At 38.4% G+C, this 14,548-nt stretch overlaps 1 long non-coding RNA gene across 1 annotated transcript in view; it reads left to right on the forward strand.

The window, feature by feature from the left end:
* Window positions 1–2,196: 2,196 nt before the first annotated feature.
* The window catches only part of LOC139136819 (uncharacterized), a 36,758-nt gene continuing 24,406 nt past the window's right edge, over window positions 2,197–14,548 (forward strand). The window contains exons 1-2 of the long non-coding RNA XR_011553256.1: window positions 2,197–2,240; window positions 2,932–3,139. This is a non-coding gene — a long non-coding RNA (uncharacterized lncRNA). The remainder of the gene's footprint in view (window positions 2,241–2,931; window positions 3,140–14,548) is intronic.

Consider the following 14,548-nt stretch of genomic DNA (forward strand, 5'->3'; position numbering starts at 1 on the left):
AGTTATCTTTTCTAACCTGGAATGTCAGTTACAAGGCTAAAATAACAGAATATCCTTTGAAAATATTCATGTTAATTAAGAGTTTTGTTTTCTAGCGGCGATTACCTATTACTTACGTAATCTAATGCTATACTAGATATAAGAATACACTGTTTCTACCCTTTATTGATACTTAGTAGTGATTCTGTTCAAGTCCATAGTTCATCTTATTTTTGAGCCATTTATTTAAAAAATGTGAAAAGCACAATAGAAAGACTGGAATTCGCTAAATAAAAATATAGTCTGCTTTACAACAGTGTGATTGAGTATTGTATGAGAATACATTTCGTCTCTCTCTCTCGGTCTCTGTCTCTGTCTCTGTCGGTCTCTGTCTCTGTCTGTCTGTCTGTCTGTCTCTGTCTCTGTCTGTCTCTGTCTCTCTCTCTCTGTCTCTCTGTCTCTCTGTCTCTCTCTGTCTCTCTCTCTCTCTCTCTCTCTCTCTCTCTCTCTCTCTCTCTCTCTCTCTCTCTCTCTCTCTCTCTCTCTCTCTCTCTCTCTCTCTCTCTCTCTGGGATCAGAATGTTAGTATACCCAAAAGGAGAGTTCTGATTTAAGACACTAGAAACCTGACAAGGCTCAAACAAAATCTTAATGTGTATAACAAGTTATCTTTTCTAACCTTGAATGCCAATTACAAGGCTAAAATAAAAGACTATCCTTTCAAAATATTCATGTTTATTAAAAGTTTTCTTTTCTGGCTGGAAAAGCCAATTTCTTACAATATCTTATCCTATACTAGATATGAAAATAAACTGTTTCTGCCCTTCATTGATACTGAGTAGTGATTCTGTTCAAGTCCATAGTTCATCTTATTTTTGAGCCATTTATTTAAAAAATGTGAAAAACACAATAGAAAGACTGGAATTCGCTAAATAAAAATATAGTCTGCTTTACAACAGTGTGATTGAGTATTGTATGAGAAAACATTTCGTCTCTCTCCCCCTCTCTCCCCCTCTCCCCCCCCTCTCTCTCTCATCTCTCTCTCTCTCTCTCTCTCTCTCTCTCTCTCTCTCTCTCTCTCTCTCTCTCTCTCTCTCTCTCTCTCTCTCTCTCTCTCTCTCTCTCTCTCTCTCTCTCTCTCTGGGATACAGGATGTAAGTATACCCAAAAGGAGACTTCGGATTTAAGACACTAGAAGCCTGACAAGGCTCAAACAAAATATTAATGTGTATAAACAGTTTTCTTTCAAACCTGGACTGCCAATTACAAGGCTAAAATAACAGACTATCCTTTCAAAATATTCATGTTTACTAAAAGCTCTCTCTCTCTCTCTCTCTCTCTCTCTCTCTCTCTCTCTCTCTCTCTCTCTCTCTCTCTCTCTTCTCTCTCTCTCTCTCTCTCTCTCTCTCTCTCTCTCTCTCTCTCTCTCTCTCTCTCCTCCTCTCTCTCTCTCTCTCTCTCTCTCTCTCTCTCTGGGATACAGTTTGTAAGTATACCCAAAAGGAGAGTTCTGATTTAAGACACTAGCAGCCTGACAACGCTAAAACAAAATATTAATGTCTATTACAAGTTATCTTTTCTAACCTGGAATGCCAATTACAAGGCTATAATAAAACAATATCCTTTCAAAATATTCATGTTTATTAACAGTTTTCTTTTCTAGCAGGAAACACCAATTACTTACGTCATCTAATGCTATACCAGACATGAAATTAAACTGTTTCTGCTCTTTATTTATACTTGATAGTGATTCTGTTGAAGTAGAAAGGTCATATCATTTTTGAGGCATTTATTTAAAAAAGGCGAAATACACAATACATATTTCAATCTCTCTCTCTCTCTCTCTCTCTCTCTCTCTCTCTCCTCTCTCTCTCTCTCTCTCTCTCTCTCTCTCTCTCTCTCTCTCTCTCTCTCTCTCTCTTATGCCGAATTTAAATAGCCGGTAAGTGTCCCAAACAATTGGGTTTATTTATGATACTGTCATTGGTATCAGACAGAAAAAATATTTCAGCAGATGTATAAGATGTATGAAGTTTTGAATTCATGTCAGCATCGCTTCACTATATAAGTTTATACAATACAATACAATACAATACAATACAATACAATACAATACAATACAATACAATACAATACAATACAATACAATACAATACAATACAATACAAGAAAGAAAGAAAAGAAAAGAAAAGAAAAGAAAAGAAAAGAAAAGAAAAGAAAAGAAAAGAAAAGAAAAGAAAAGAAAAGAAAATACAATAGAGGTATAACTGGTCTTGTCATTCCGTATTGTCATGTATCGATATTGTTAAATATATATCATTTTCTAGGCATGTTTTACAAAGACAGATATATAGAATACAAATGCAGGAACATAAGTAAAGAATATCCAAATTCCAAATGTCACATCCATTTTACACAAGATAACCTCGTTGTGTCTTAAAAGGTGTTTATGTGAAAATTTAAATGCTTGCTCATATGCGTTATAAAGTAATTTACCTACAGAGTGGGGCCGACTTGCAGCGTTATAATTGACGTATATAAATAAATTCCCTAAATTTCTGTAAATAATGACAATCGATCAATCAAATATAGACTTGTAAACACGCCGCAAGTCAGCCGATAGTCACCATCCAGTCACTATCATGCCGATATTCCTTAGCCAGAGTCTCATTCGTTTTAAAGTTACACGATTGCGTAAATAGATAGCAAATAATAGCTTAACTTCTTTTCGAAAAAGCCTTGTTAAAACTACGCAAAACGACTTAATGTTGATGAAAATCTCAACACAAGCTGTCAACCCCTAGTTTCTCATTGCTTTTTGCGTTAAATTTGCAGGCATACGCCTTATGAAGATTTCGATGTCAATATAGTACTATATATATACGTACCCCTTATGAAAATGTTTATGGAAATATGTGTGAACATAAATATTCTTTGTTACTTTTTTACCAGGAATTCTTCCAGAGTCTTCAGGAATCCTCTCAAAGAAATGAAACGCGCAAAAATCTTTATCGAGGACGGGTTATGTTAGTTGGGGCATATGGTGCAGGGAAGACATCGACAAAAAGAAGTCTTTTCAAAGAACCTTATAAAACAAAGCATGTGAGCACAGATGGAGCTGATGTCTTCAGTATAGATATAACAGAATGGATTATTAAAGGTAACATTTTGTCTCATGAAATGCTGCACTAAAATTGTTGTCGAAAAAATAAAGTACTTAAGGGGTTAATACTCACAATAGGGTATTAGGAAACATTGTTTACGTCTGGGCAACCTTCGCCGTGAAAAATCCTTATAGTTGCCTTCTGCGTTTCAAGTCACTCTTGGTTGTATTATTTTGATGTCGAACTCTCCTCTGAAATGAATGACTGACTCTACAACTCAAGATACTAACATACACATTGGAGGACCAAAAAATACCTATGTGTGGTTTACCTACTCAAATGTAAGCAATTTCTACGTTGTTGTGTTCTCTTTGCAAGAAAAATTGTAATGCAACACCCCATTTCATGAAATGATTGATCAAAGTTTTAAGAATCTTTTGGTATCATGTATGCGTCGAGTATTGCAATGATAATATGGCTAAGTCCTACCCACGTCAGAGTTCAAGTGATATGCAAACATTAATATTCGTCCTGCAGCTGAAGATCCAACGAAGCATTCCGTTATACTACAGATTTCGATTCAGTGTAACGTTTCAGGAAAGTAGGATCAACGTCCTTTGGTGTCGATTTAATCTCGATAACGTAAACATTGTATCGCGGGGCTACTAAACTAATTAACTTGGCGCTATCAGTGTCTGTGGAAGTGAGCGGGGTTGTTTATTACACTCTCAGTTACGATGTTTTTACTGCACTGATAACAGTGGACAACAACACCTTCAATTTCTGTAAGACATTTTATTTTCGTATATTGGAACAAAACCAAAAGTTACAGAACAACAAGAATGAAAATCCAATGAAAACATCTAAGTATTCAAATATCACACAATAAAGATACCGTGGTGATATACACGTCCATGACCTAAACTTTCACAGTTGTGACGTGGTAATGGCTTTGTCACATAAAACTGATGATCAGAACAATAGAGTATGTAAGTGGCAGTGACTAATAAATACTCTAACATTTTGGGATTACAGCGTTGTAACAACGTTTCAAAAGAAAACCTTCACCAGAACTTGACCTTTGCAAATCAATCAGACGACTGCAACTATATCGCGATAATTTGCTATCAAATCTAGACTGACCTTAAAAAACATTTATCCGAACACAGGAAATGAATATTTCGATCAGACAACAGAAAACTTTGTAGAAAATGCTAAATATCCGACTTGTATCGCAAATCGTCGCAAAGGCGAGTTATGAGTCATCTGTGAAAATGATTCAACGCTCCAAAAACCATAAACACATAACGAGTGGAATAATAAACACGACTGCTTAAATGTGAAAATGCCTGAAAAAATATACTTGCTCTACGACCGTTCAAACTACAAAAAACTCATTGGAACGGGACGGTGGTGGTGGCGGTTGTTGCTGAGAAGGCTGGTCAGGCAAATGCGGTAGGTAATTTGTCGCTGTACCTTTGGAAACTGCATAAGTCGGTCACGCTTACGTCCATTGGATCCGCGTCGCTCTTGTCCGTAATACACGTAATGGATAATTAGTTCGAGCTCTTCGTTAGAATTCCCGAAAGACTTTGACGACGCCATCCTCTCAGCTGTAAACCAGCGGTTTGGATAGATTGCACTTGAGAGGCCCCTTATATCGGGCTTAGATCGCATAGCACGCCAAAAACTGAAGTTTACGACATTTGTGTGCGATATAGACTTGTGACGTATTTTGGACCGTTCCACTGTTATGAAGTATATTATATGAACGTTAACTGTTTTCTATCTGCTGAATTTTAGCGAGGGAGCAGATTTTGTCAAGGCTGTCAGGCAAGATAAGACGGACGTTTGTTTTGTCAACAACATCGATTCATCTGCGTCCAATTTACGCAAAGTTATATAAAGCTCACTGAGAAAAAAGTTTACTTTCTCACACCCCTTCACATTGGTAGTAGCCTTCACTATTCAAACTACAGTAATTACGTTTCTAAAATTAGATGCGTGACGATCTTCCAAGAGAGTGACTTTACACACTACTCGAGCGGCATTTCACTAACTAGTCCTGTTTTCAAAATGACCTACATTACACGTCCTACACACATGTACTGTATGCTGTGATTGGTTAAGCCGCTTTTCTAAGGTCCACTTTCGGAGCAGTCATTGGAGGGACCTCATGTGTTAGGTCTCATTATTATGTATTATTCAATTTACAGTTTCCTGATTGGTTAATGTGTAGTTCCGGTCCTCCAGTGTTCACTACCTCATTATGCGATGTCCCATGTACTTTTGGATGATGCCTGCACGTGGTCGCAACTTGCTCCCAGAGTATGAAGAAAGGTACTCATGCCGAGTATTTGTCAAAATATCTAGTTAGATTTGACCTTGTTCGAGAGTTCCTTCACTATTCAGGGCATTTTATGTGATACTGTGAATTATACATGAATCAAATATTGTCAGGAGAAATTTTGTCCTTTTCCGGGCGCTCGTTGGTTGAAATGAGCTACTGACGCCTGAAAACGTTACGTAATTTTTGTTACGTAATGCATTGATGCTCTATCGTTTCCTCTTGTCATTCCCAGGCCTCACTGTTGTCGATGCGGCCAATGCCCCGTCAAATCAAAATGAAAATGAAAAGCGTGAACTTTGTACGTAACCAACAATTGGAAAACAAAGAGCCAACATGCCTGTAATGCTAGACTTTGTTCAAGTCGGTGAATTTAAATAATAAAATCATTTATAATAGTTTCTCTTGTGTCTCTCCAATTTCGTACAAAACTATTCGGAATTTGGTAGCCCAGGCCATGTTTTTCCCAGCGATTGAATGCGTTACCTTTGAGTCTGCGCAGGATAGTGAGTTAGTTTCTGCCGGATTCACCTCCGGGTGAAACTCCCTGTATAGCGTTCACCCGACTCCGCCCATTCCACTCACGCGCGCGTTTTACATGAAAGCAAAATACATATCGTTGCGTTCACTCCACTCAAACATTAACAAATCACAGACTTGAACCGAGTCTACTGTAATGCATAAAGGGACAGGGATAAGAAAAAAACATGGAAATTTAACGCATGAAGGTTTGTCGGGCATTTTTCGTTGTAACTTTCGGCCGATCCGTGAACATCACGAATAACGTATTACTTCAGCGGTAGCCAGGAAGCACGTGGGACATTGCATAATGAGGCAGTAAACACTGGAGGACCGGACCTACACATTAACCAATCAGGGAGCTGTAAAGTGAATAATACATAGTGATGAGACCTTGCGCATGAGGTCCCACCAATCAGCGAAACGCAAATGGACCTTAAATTACCAGATGAACCAATCACTGATTTTGGTACATCTGTCATGGACCTGACTTATGAAACAGGACTAATAAAACTATGCAAACAATGTCAGCTAGAGGCAGAATGTTCCAAAGAGGAAAGGAACACAGTCTTGACTATCGCAAGCTGTAAGTTGTTTTGCAGTCTTTGTTGGACGTAGGACCTAATTACGAAAGCGGAGCAATACCTCACGAAAAGATTGCCGAAGTTGCCAGAGACAGAAAGGTCCATCATGGGACTGTTAAAAAAACTATGGAAGCAGTATCGTGAACAAGGGCATCTACAACGAAAGCCTTGTAGTGGTGGACGTCAGAGAAAATTGAATAACCACGACCTGCTGTATGTATAAATGCAGACATTGAAATTTCGACATCTGCTCTTTGTAAATACGTGAAATATCGACTACCAAGTGGCGAGTGGACAAGATAGAAAATAACTAAGCATGCCAAAAGTCCAAAACTGACTCTAAACGTGCTTATGGGTGCTAACTGAATTTGTTACGAACATATAATCGCGGGGGCATCCAACACAACTCTGCATCGTAGCTGCATCGTAATATGCAATACGCCATTTTCATGCACTGTCATGGTTATTTTTAAACCGTGGGATTCCTTCAAGTTTGAAATGTTATTTTACGCAAATTATCAAGTAAAGCTAATTTAAAGTATAGAAATTATGCTAATACAAGCCGACAACGCACGTCAAAAGATGAGACGGTGGTGGTGTGCCTTTTTTCATGTTTTTATTTGGGGATAAATTAATCGGCAGCCCGTCGAAAGTGAAAGAATGCTGTACCGATTTTAAATCGCGATATTGTCATAGTTGTCTGATTTTTACGCTGATGTCAACATTCCGATTAAGGTGCACTTCTGAAAGGTTTCCTATCTCAAGATGTAAAGACTGTTGTTCAATTATAGTGATACTCATAAGTTCTGTGTTAATTCAGATTTCCATTTCATGTAATGATAACAACCAATACCATGTCACAACTGTGAAATGTTTAGGTCATGGACATGCCAGTCAACACGTTTTCTCTATGGCTTGATGTTTCACAACTTCGGTAATGAACATGGAATATGTTCACGTCTTCGTTGGATTTTTATTTATTTCAACGTTGGTGTTTGGCTTCAAATGTTTGGAAATAAAATATGCTTCAGGAATGAACTATATTGTCTACAGTTGAATGTTTGTTCGTAAACTGTAATAAACGAACCCCACTTCCTCAGACACTGATAGCGCCAAGTTAATTATTTTAGTAGCCCCGCGATACAATGTTTACGTTATCGAGATTAAAACGACACCAAGGACGTTGTTCCCACCTTCTCGAAATGTTACACTGAATCGAAATCTGTAATAAGTCTTTTTAGGACTAGGGAACTTAGTACATGTTTAGCGCTAATGCTCTTACGGAGTGTGTAAACGTTACATATAAAAGGATCTGACCATGTGCTACAGTAATGGACAACGTCGAAAAATTTGTAAATTTGTTCTCTAATTACCATCAGCAGCAGTAAATCCCACGTGCGAGTTACTATATTTAGTCAAGACCTACAATCGAGGTTATCGCTATCTTTGGTGGACTTGTGATTGAAAATGAAAACTCGGAAAAGGAGAGTAAAGTTAGAATGTTAATTATTAAAGTGCCAACGTTGTTGTAGGGTACATGAAAATATATAAAATGATATAACAAAAATGTTTCTACGCATATGTCAATGTTGCAGGGAAACTTTGCTATTTCAAAGGATCCGCATCTCTGCAGACAATTAAGATGGATAGCAACGTTAACACATTTGACAATAAATTATGTATATTGTCCTAATTAGCAACTAAATGTTGAATTCATTTAGACGTTTTCTTTCGTACGCTCAGGACACTAGTACATTCATGGTGTCCAATCCATGCTAAAATTTGTTCTTTCTATTTTACTATTCTGAATTTCAATTTTACAACTCAAGATTGCCCTTGCCTTTCTTTATTACCATTCTATACTCAATTTAAAAACTCGACTTTCTATGTCTACTTCTACATTCTATTCTGAATTCCAAATTACAACTAAACATTTCTCTCAATTTTCTGTTACTCTTCAATCTATATTTAATTTTACCACTCACAACCTTAAGGTCCGTATTTTGTTTACGTTGTCAATGACGGCTTCATTCTCTCGTAATGTAGCAAAATTGTACCTGCATTACTCGGTCAGAGCAATACATTACGTTTCCTGATAGAACAGAGGAGAGGTTGGCACAATTTTCACCGAATGAAATTTCACCCTATTTTACTAATTTATACTTAGCGGAATGTTGTTCGACAAACCGTCGAAATTAAAAGACGTCGCAACTATTTTTAAAGATAAAAAGACAGAAAACGTGTGGTTACGTACTTTCCAAGCTGGAACAGTTTTAATTGCCGGACTTCACTGAGTTTTGGCAGACGTTCGTCAGCAAATGATCATTGTTGTTTTAGTTGCTGACGTAATAGGGCTGTGCCTGAAATGTCTTTATCTCTGACCTCTTACCACTTGATCGGCTCTCTGTATTGATATTAACGAGGCAGCCCCGCCGTGAACATAAAATAGTAAAAAAGTATATGAATGGTATTTAAATGTTTACATTGTTGTTTTGTTGACTTTTGGAACGCTATATTCACATCACATTTCACTTTTGTAAAGTATAAAGGACTTACCATTACCTCTTTGAAATCACCTTTTTGATAAACTAATTCCGTCAATCTCCTTTATAGATCCTAAACTTGGACTGATCAAAATACAAATAAGAGTTATAGTATAATAACAAAAGCTTACGCCACTTTTAACAACTTGAAATGTTATTTACAGTTTGAGTATATGCTGTGCATACTTTGTTATCATATGCCCACGACCGCATCAGTGTCTCCTCTGACGTGAACATGATGTATCAGCCGTGACCAACTCTTTTGGTGTAACCCGCACTAATTTAAAGGCGACCACCTATTATTAAAACAGGACAAAAAATTCTGTCTTACGTCTGATCCCGAAAAGTTTGGGGTTTTGAAAACTATTCTGGTAAAATTGGGCCTTACGGTGTTCAGGACACGTGCTGACGTGTACGTGTTATTTTGTTGTCGATAAACACTGTACGGAGCCGTGTAATCGTACAATACTGTCGAGAGTTGTCGTTGTCGGTCAGGCTCCAGCCATTCTCTATGTTCAGGGTATTTAGTATGTCGAAACTCGCAAAGAAATTATAAGTTAAATGCCACTTAAATTTATAGCAAAGAACAATACAGACAAGATAGAGTAAATGAATACTTAAATGGAAATGATTATTGAACAAGTTTAACGTCATATTTTAACCAAAGAGAAATATAATTTTCAGACAGTGTTATTCTTAATAGTAAATCACACTCTATGCAAATCGCGATCCGATCTTATGTGCTGTATTGTCTCCTGCAGAGTCATGTATATCCATATGTTGGCAAGCGATCAGCATTATAATAATTATTTGAAACTTAAAATAATATCCAGACACTCGTCTTTCCCTGGTAGAGGTTAATTCATGCCAGTAAACAACTAAACTTCGCTTAATGTCGCCGTAGTAATTCTTTGTGGGCGCATGGACAAACAGTTCCTTCAAAATTCTGGCAACATCAAATTTTATTGTAGGTTTTCAATCAGTTTCATTTAAATTTAGTCATTCGGATATGATTAAAAGGTGATATCCCATGTTTTCACCGCTTGGTCGGGACACATTCGTCCTGTTTCATAAGTTAGGTCCGAGACACATGTACCTGTCACAGTGATTGGTGTCTGCGGTCCAATAAGGTCAGCTTACAACCCACTCATTGGCTGGACCCTTTCTCTTAGGTCTCGTTACCGTGTAATGTTCAGTTGACGGCACTGTGCTTGGTTGCCTCATTATGGTGTCCCTGTGTGACTAATAGCCTCGTTTTGAATATTCACTGCCTCGTTATGTAGTGTTCAATGTACTTCCTAGAAACCGTTGTAGTAACCAGTCATTCATGATGTTTGAACGTGGTTCGACCGCGACGTGACGACAATGACAAAGAGAATCAGTGTTCACTGAGAAACGTGAAGTCATTCAATTGGATGTTTTATTTAGCACTGCACGCTTGGTGTTCAGCGATTCCACCTTTCAATAGTAATATTTTGATGTGGTCGGTAGCGCAAAATAAGCATATTCTTTTCTGTAAATTTGGAAAATTTTGGCCAGTGATGACGTCTTGTCCATTGCTATCTCTAACAATGCTCACAGAGTTCAGACATTAAGCATATGATTCCAACATCATCACTGCCCGTAAAGCAAAGAAACTACTAAAATTTTGAATGCTGCATCCCTTACGACTAATATCACTTGTTACCGTAAAAAATAAGGACGTCCAGTAGTAATGCTGTAAATATCGTTATTTTGGACGGAAAGGTGTCGATGTGGTGGATTTACCGTTATTTCAACGTTAGGTGGAATTACCGGAAACATGGAATATGGAAATGGAAAATGGAATCCCGAATGTGTAGCATGGCGCCTTAAAACGAAAATCTTGTAATGTGAGAAATTTGAAAACACTCACTACTGTGTTTTCTGACGTATTAAGATACGCAGTCCTGCGTGCGATGTTGTTTTCCCGCGCGCTATACGGCCTTACACCACAGCCCTGCTGAGGTCCATAGACGAAACCGGCGACATACGGTCCTGATTTAGACCGGGCATGAAAACCTAATGACATACATACTTTCAAGATCACAGTGTCTGAGCTTTCCGAATGTGCAGTATAAAATCAGGAGACAGTTTTTTCTAGCATTTAAAAATTGCGCAAGCACAGATACAGCGAAAATAAAGTCAGCGTTGAATCTTTATTGTGCCGCGCAACAAAATAAAAGCAGCCACTGACGTTTTTGCAGGCAAAGTAGCAATGTCAAGAAATAATTCTTTATTGGAAAGACGTGCTGGCGTTACCAGACCCTGTTACTTTTTTACATGAACACTGTGTTGATTTCACCATGGATATGTTAGACAAATATATCCATGTCTTGAACAAAGAAAAAATTAAAAAAATAAAATTTCAATGCTATCAAGGAGTGTTTTCCGTCTTATGGAAATACAACTGACGCCAAACACGGATATGGCACGAGAACGGACGTGTGTGGATACAATGGCGGAGGTTCTTTGGGAATATGTGGGAACAGTCCATTGCACCAGGTACGGATAGTCGCTGATGTGGGAGGGGCATAAGAGTCGGTCATAGTCGATGACGGTGTACTCGCTGTTGTCGGAATTTCATCTGGACTTTTATGATAGACGTACGGTGATGATACTGGCATCAAATAATATGGACAAGGTGTATAAATACTTGCAAGTACGTTTTCAGCAATCTTTGAGCTGGCTGCTTCGGTGTTTGTTCGGTTGATGTTGTCTCAATCTCGCTTAAGCTACCACCTCGATTGACCAAGGAAGTTTGTGTACATGCAGACGAATGAAATGAGATACCGCGCTTTTCAAGCTCTTTCTGTATAGGATTTACCGTATTTGTGTATTATTCTCTAACTCATCGCTAAGAACTTTTTGTTTCAAAAGAGACACAAAGTGAATCTTTTATAACGGATACCGTTTCCCGATTTCCATTTTCCATGTTTCCAGTAATTCCACCCAGCCATATTTCGATTTCATTCTTAGAAAAGGGGGTACATTAAAGCAGCATACTGTTTTGAGTCATTTGGCGATGATGTCTTTGAAATTGTTCTAAGTACACTACGGTTTCATAAAATTGGATTGAAATATCGCAATGAGAAAATGAATTATTACAACTTGTGTACTATATTCCTAATTTACACTAATTGTTGTTCTCCCAACAAAAAGTGAACAAATGTAAAAGGCTCTCCAGCCGGCTGATGCCATCTGTGGTGTTCCAACCATGGTACATCACGAGTAATACAACGGGTCTTTTTTGTCTCTGAACCAATCAGAGCGTTGGATTTGAGAGCTTTTATATTATTATTCAAGGTATGCTGTCGGCATGCTCGGAAATTGAAAACGGCCCGCTATATAAGTGTTACATGGTTCACAAGCCCTATCGGTGAACAGTCGATGTGTTCGATATTATTCAGAATGTTTGTGTGTTTAGAACAAAATTACAATAGAAGAGACTCTAGTTCACACCAGCGACCGTCAAAATATCACCTAAAACTGAATCGTTTCCAGCAAGTATTCGGAGCCAAATAGACATTGAACAATACAAGTGAATGATTCTAAAGCGAAGTCGGCCTTCTGTCTTTGTCTTTGAGCGTTGTGATCGTATCACGTACCAGGTGAAAACATTTTAAGGTAGCTTTCCACCTTTATCGGAGTATTTTATGTCGAAAACACGAAAATTTGTTTTTTCCCTGAAAAGTGCTCCTGTAATATTAATCTTTAAGTGTTAAAAATATCTTGGTCCGAAAGTTCCTGTTTCTGGCTGAAATTTTGCGATAAAGATTTACAAGAGGAACAGATGCACGTTTTTACGTTTTGAGACTACCTTTAAATCTTGATTAGCAAAGGATTAAGCTAAGCGACAACGTCACAATATTGTCGCATGCACTTGGACAACATCCGCTGTGAAAATCCCATTGACACCTACTGTTCACTGCGTGTGTCAAACCATCGTGTGTATGCGTAGCGATCAGGCGTAGCAAGGGGGATCATACGGTTTTCTCATAGGGGTGGCCGCCCCTAAAAGATGGCAACTTATAAGTATTAGCGACACAACGAGGCCAGACTTTTGAAGTTCTTGAAGCTGGTTAGTACGGAACACATAAAGCAGCGTATATCGAGAGTTACAATCTACAGCATGAGTAACGGCAGGACCTGCAGTTTCAAATAAAAGTGTTAAAAAGTCACGGTCAAGTTCGCTTGTCAGAGATCGCCCGCCCATCACGCTTGTTCATTTCAATGATCATCGGGGCAGACTTTAGTTTTCATCAGAATCCAAAGGCTATAATTAGCAGCATAATCCGAGTCAGACGAGTCTTTCGGCGAGCCGTGTATTTGTAGTTGCTTTGCCACATACCGAATTCTTTATTTGAGACATTTTTGCGCGTTTCTAAAAGCACCCGGAGCATTTGATACATTTCTTAATGTTCAGTATCTTTTGGAGAAGCTCAGGCCATCCCACCCCGTATACATAAATGGTACGTTCCACTAGAGGCCACGACAGCGACAGCGAATACCTGAATTCAATAGCTACATACCCGTACATATCCATTCAAGGCAGAGACAGAAACAGCATCGTGAAAGGAAGAAAACGAAAAAGGGGTCCTCGAAAGTCTACAACAATCACACCGATGTCCATAAGTGTAAACGACAGGCTGCGAATTTCAGAGAAAGGATCATACTACAATCAAACTTTAACGCCGATGCTCGATGATTTGTCGTCCGATGAGAGCATTAAAATTTTGTAACGATACCGTTGACACGCAATATTTCGAGACACCTCTCGAAGAGAATAGCGGATCAGATGATATGACGTCCTTGTCTTTTATGTTCAAGTTTTCTCAAATTCTCTCCTTTGACTTTGTTGCCGCGGACTGGTATTTGGTTATGGCTGCCAAAATGACTCCAGAAACGGTGACCACCACAGAAATGTCGTAAAGAGCGAAGGCAAACTATTGTCTGAGAAACGCTCGGAGTTGAATAGTATAGAAATAACGGACGACGCGCTGACCATTAACGTTTATTTATGGGCAAGGGCGAGAGGAAAGCCAAAAATTAACGGGCGAGGCTTGCCAAGTCCGTTAATTTGGCTTTCCTCTTGCCCGCGCCCATAAATAAACGTTGATGGTCAGCGCGGAGTCTGTTATTTCAATTATATTACCAACAAACCCCGAAAAACCGTCAAAATTAAAAACAAAATTCAAGTGCGAACGACAATGGGGCCCCAGAACCTGTCAGTGAGTAGTGCGTGCGATGCAAAAATTTTGCAAATCTGGAGATTTTTTTGAAAAAAGCGTCTAAACTTGGCCCACAAATACTCCATTGTATTTGTGGTTGATTATGGTCTTTGTACAAATCACAATTTTCGTTTAAGCCGTAAAGTTACTGTGTTTACGATATTGTTCATATTCACGGGCATGAAAACAAACCATTACTGTGTATTTGTGGGCAGTCACGTGG

The sequence above is a fragment of the Ptychodera flava genome, chromosome 7 (genome assembly GCF_041260155.1).
Source record: "Ptychodera flava strain L36383 chromosome 7, AS_Pfla_20210202, whole genome shotgun sequence".
Taxonomy (NCBI): domain Eukaryota; kingdom Metazoa; phylum Hemichordata; class Enteropneusta; family Ptychoderidae; genus Ptychodera; species Ptychodera flava.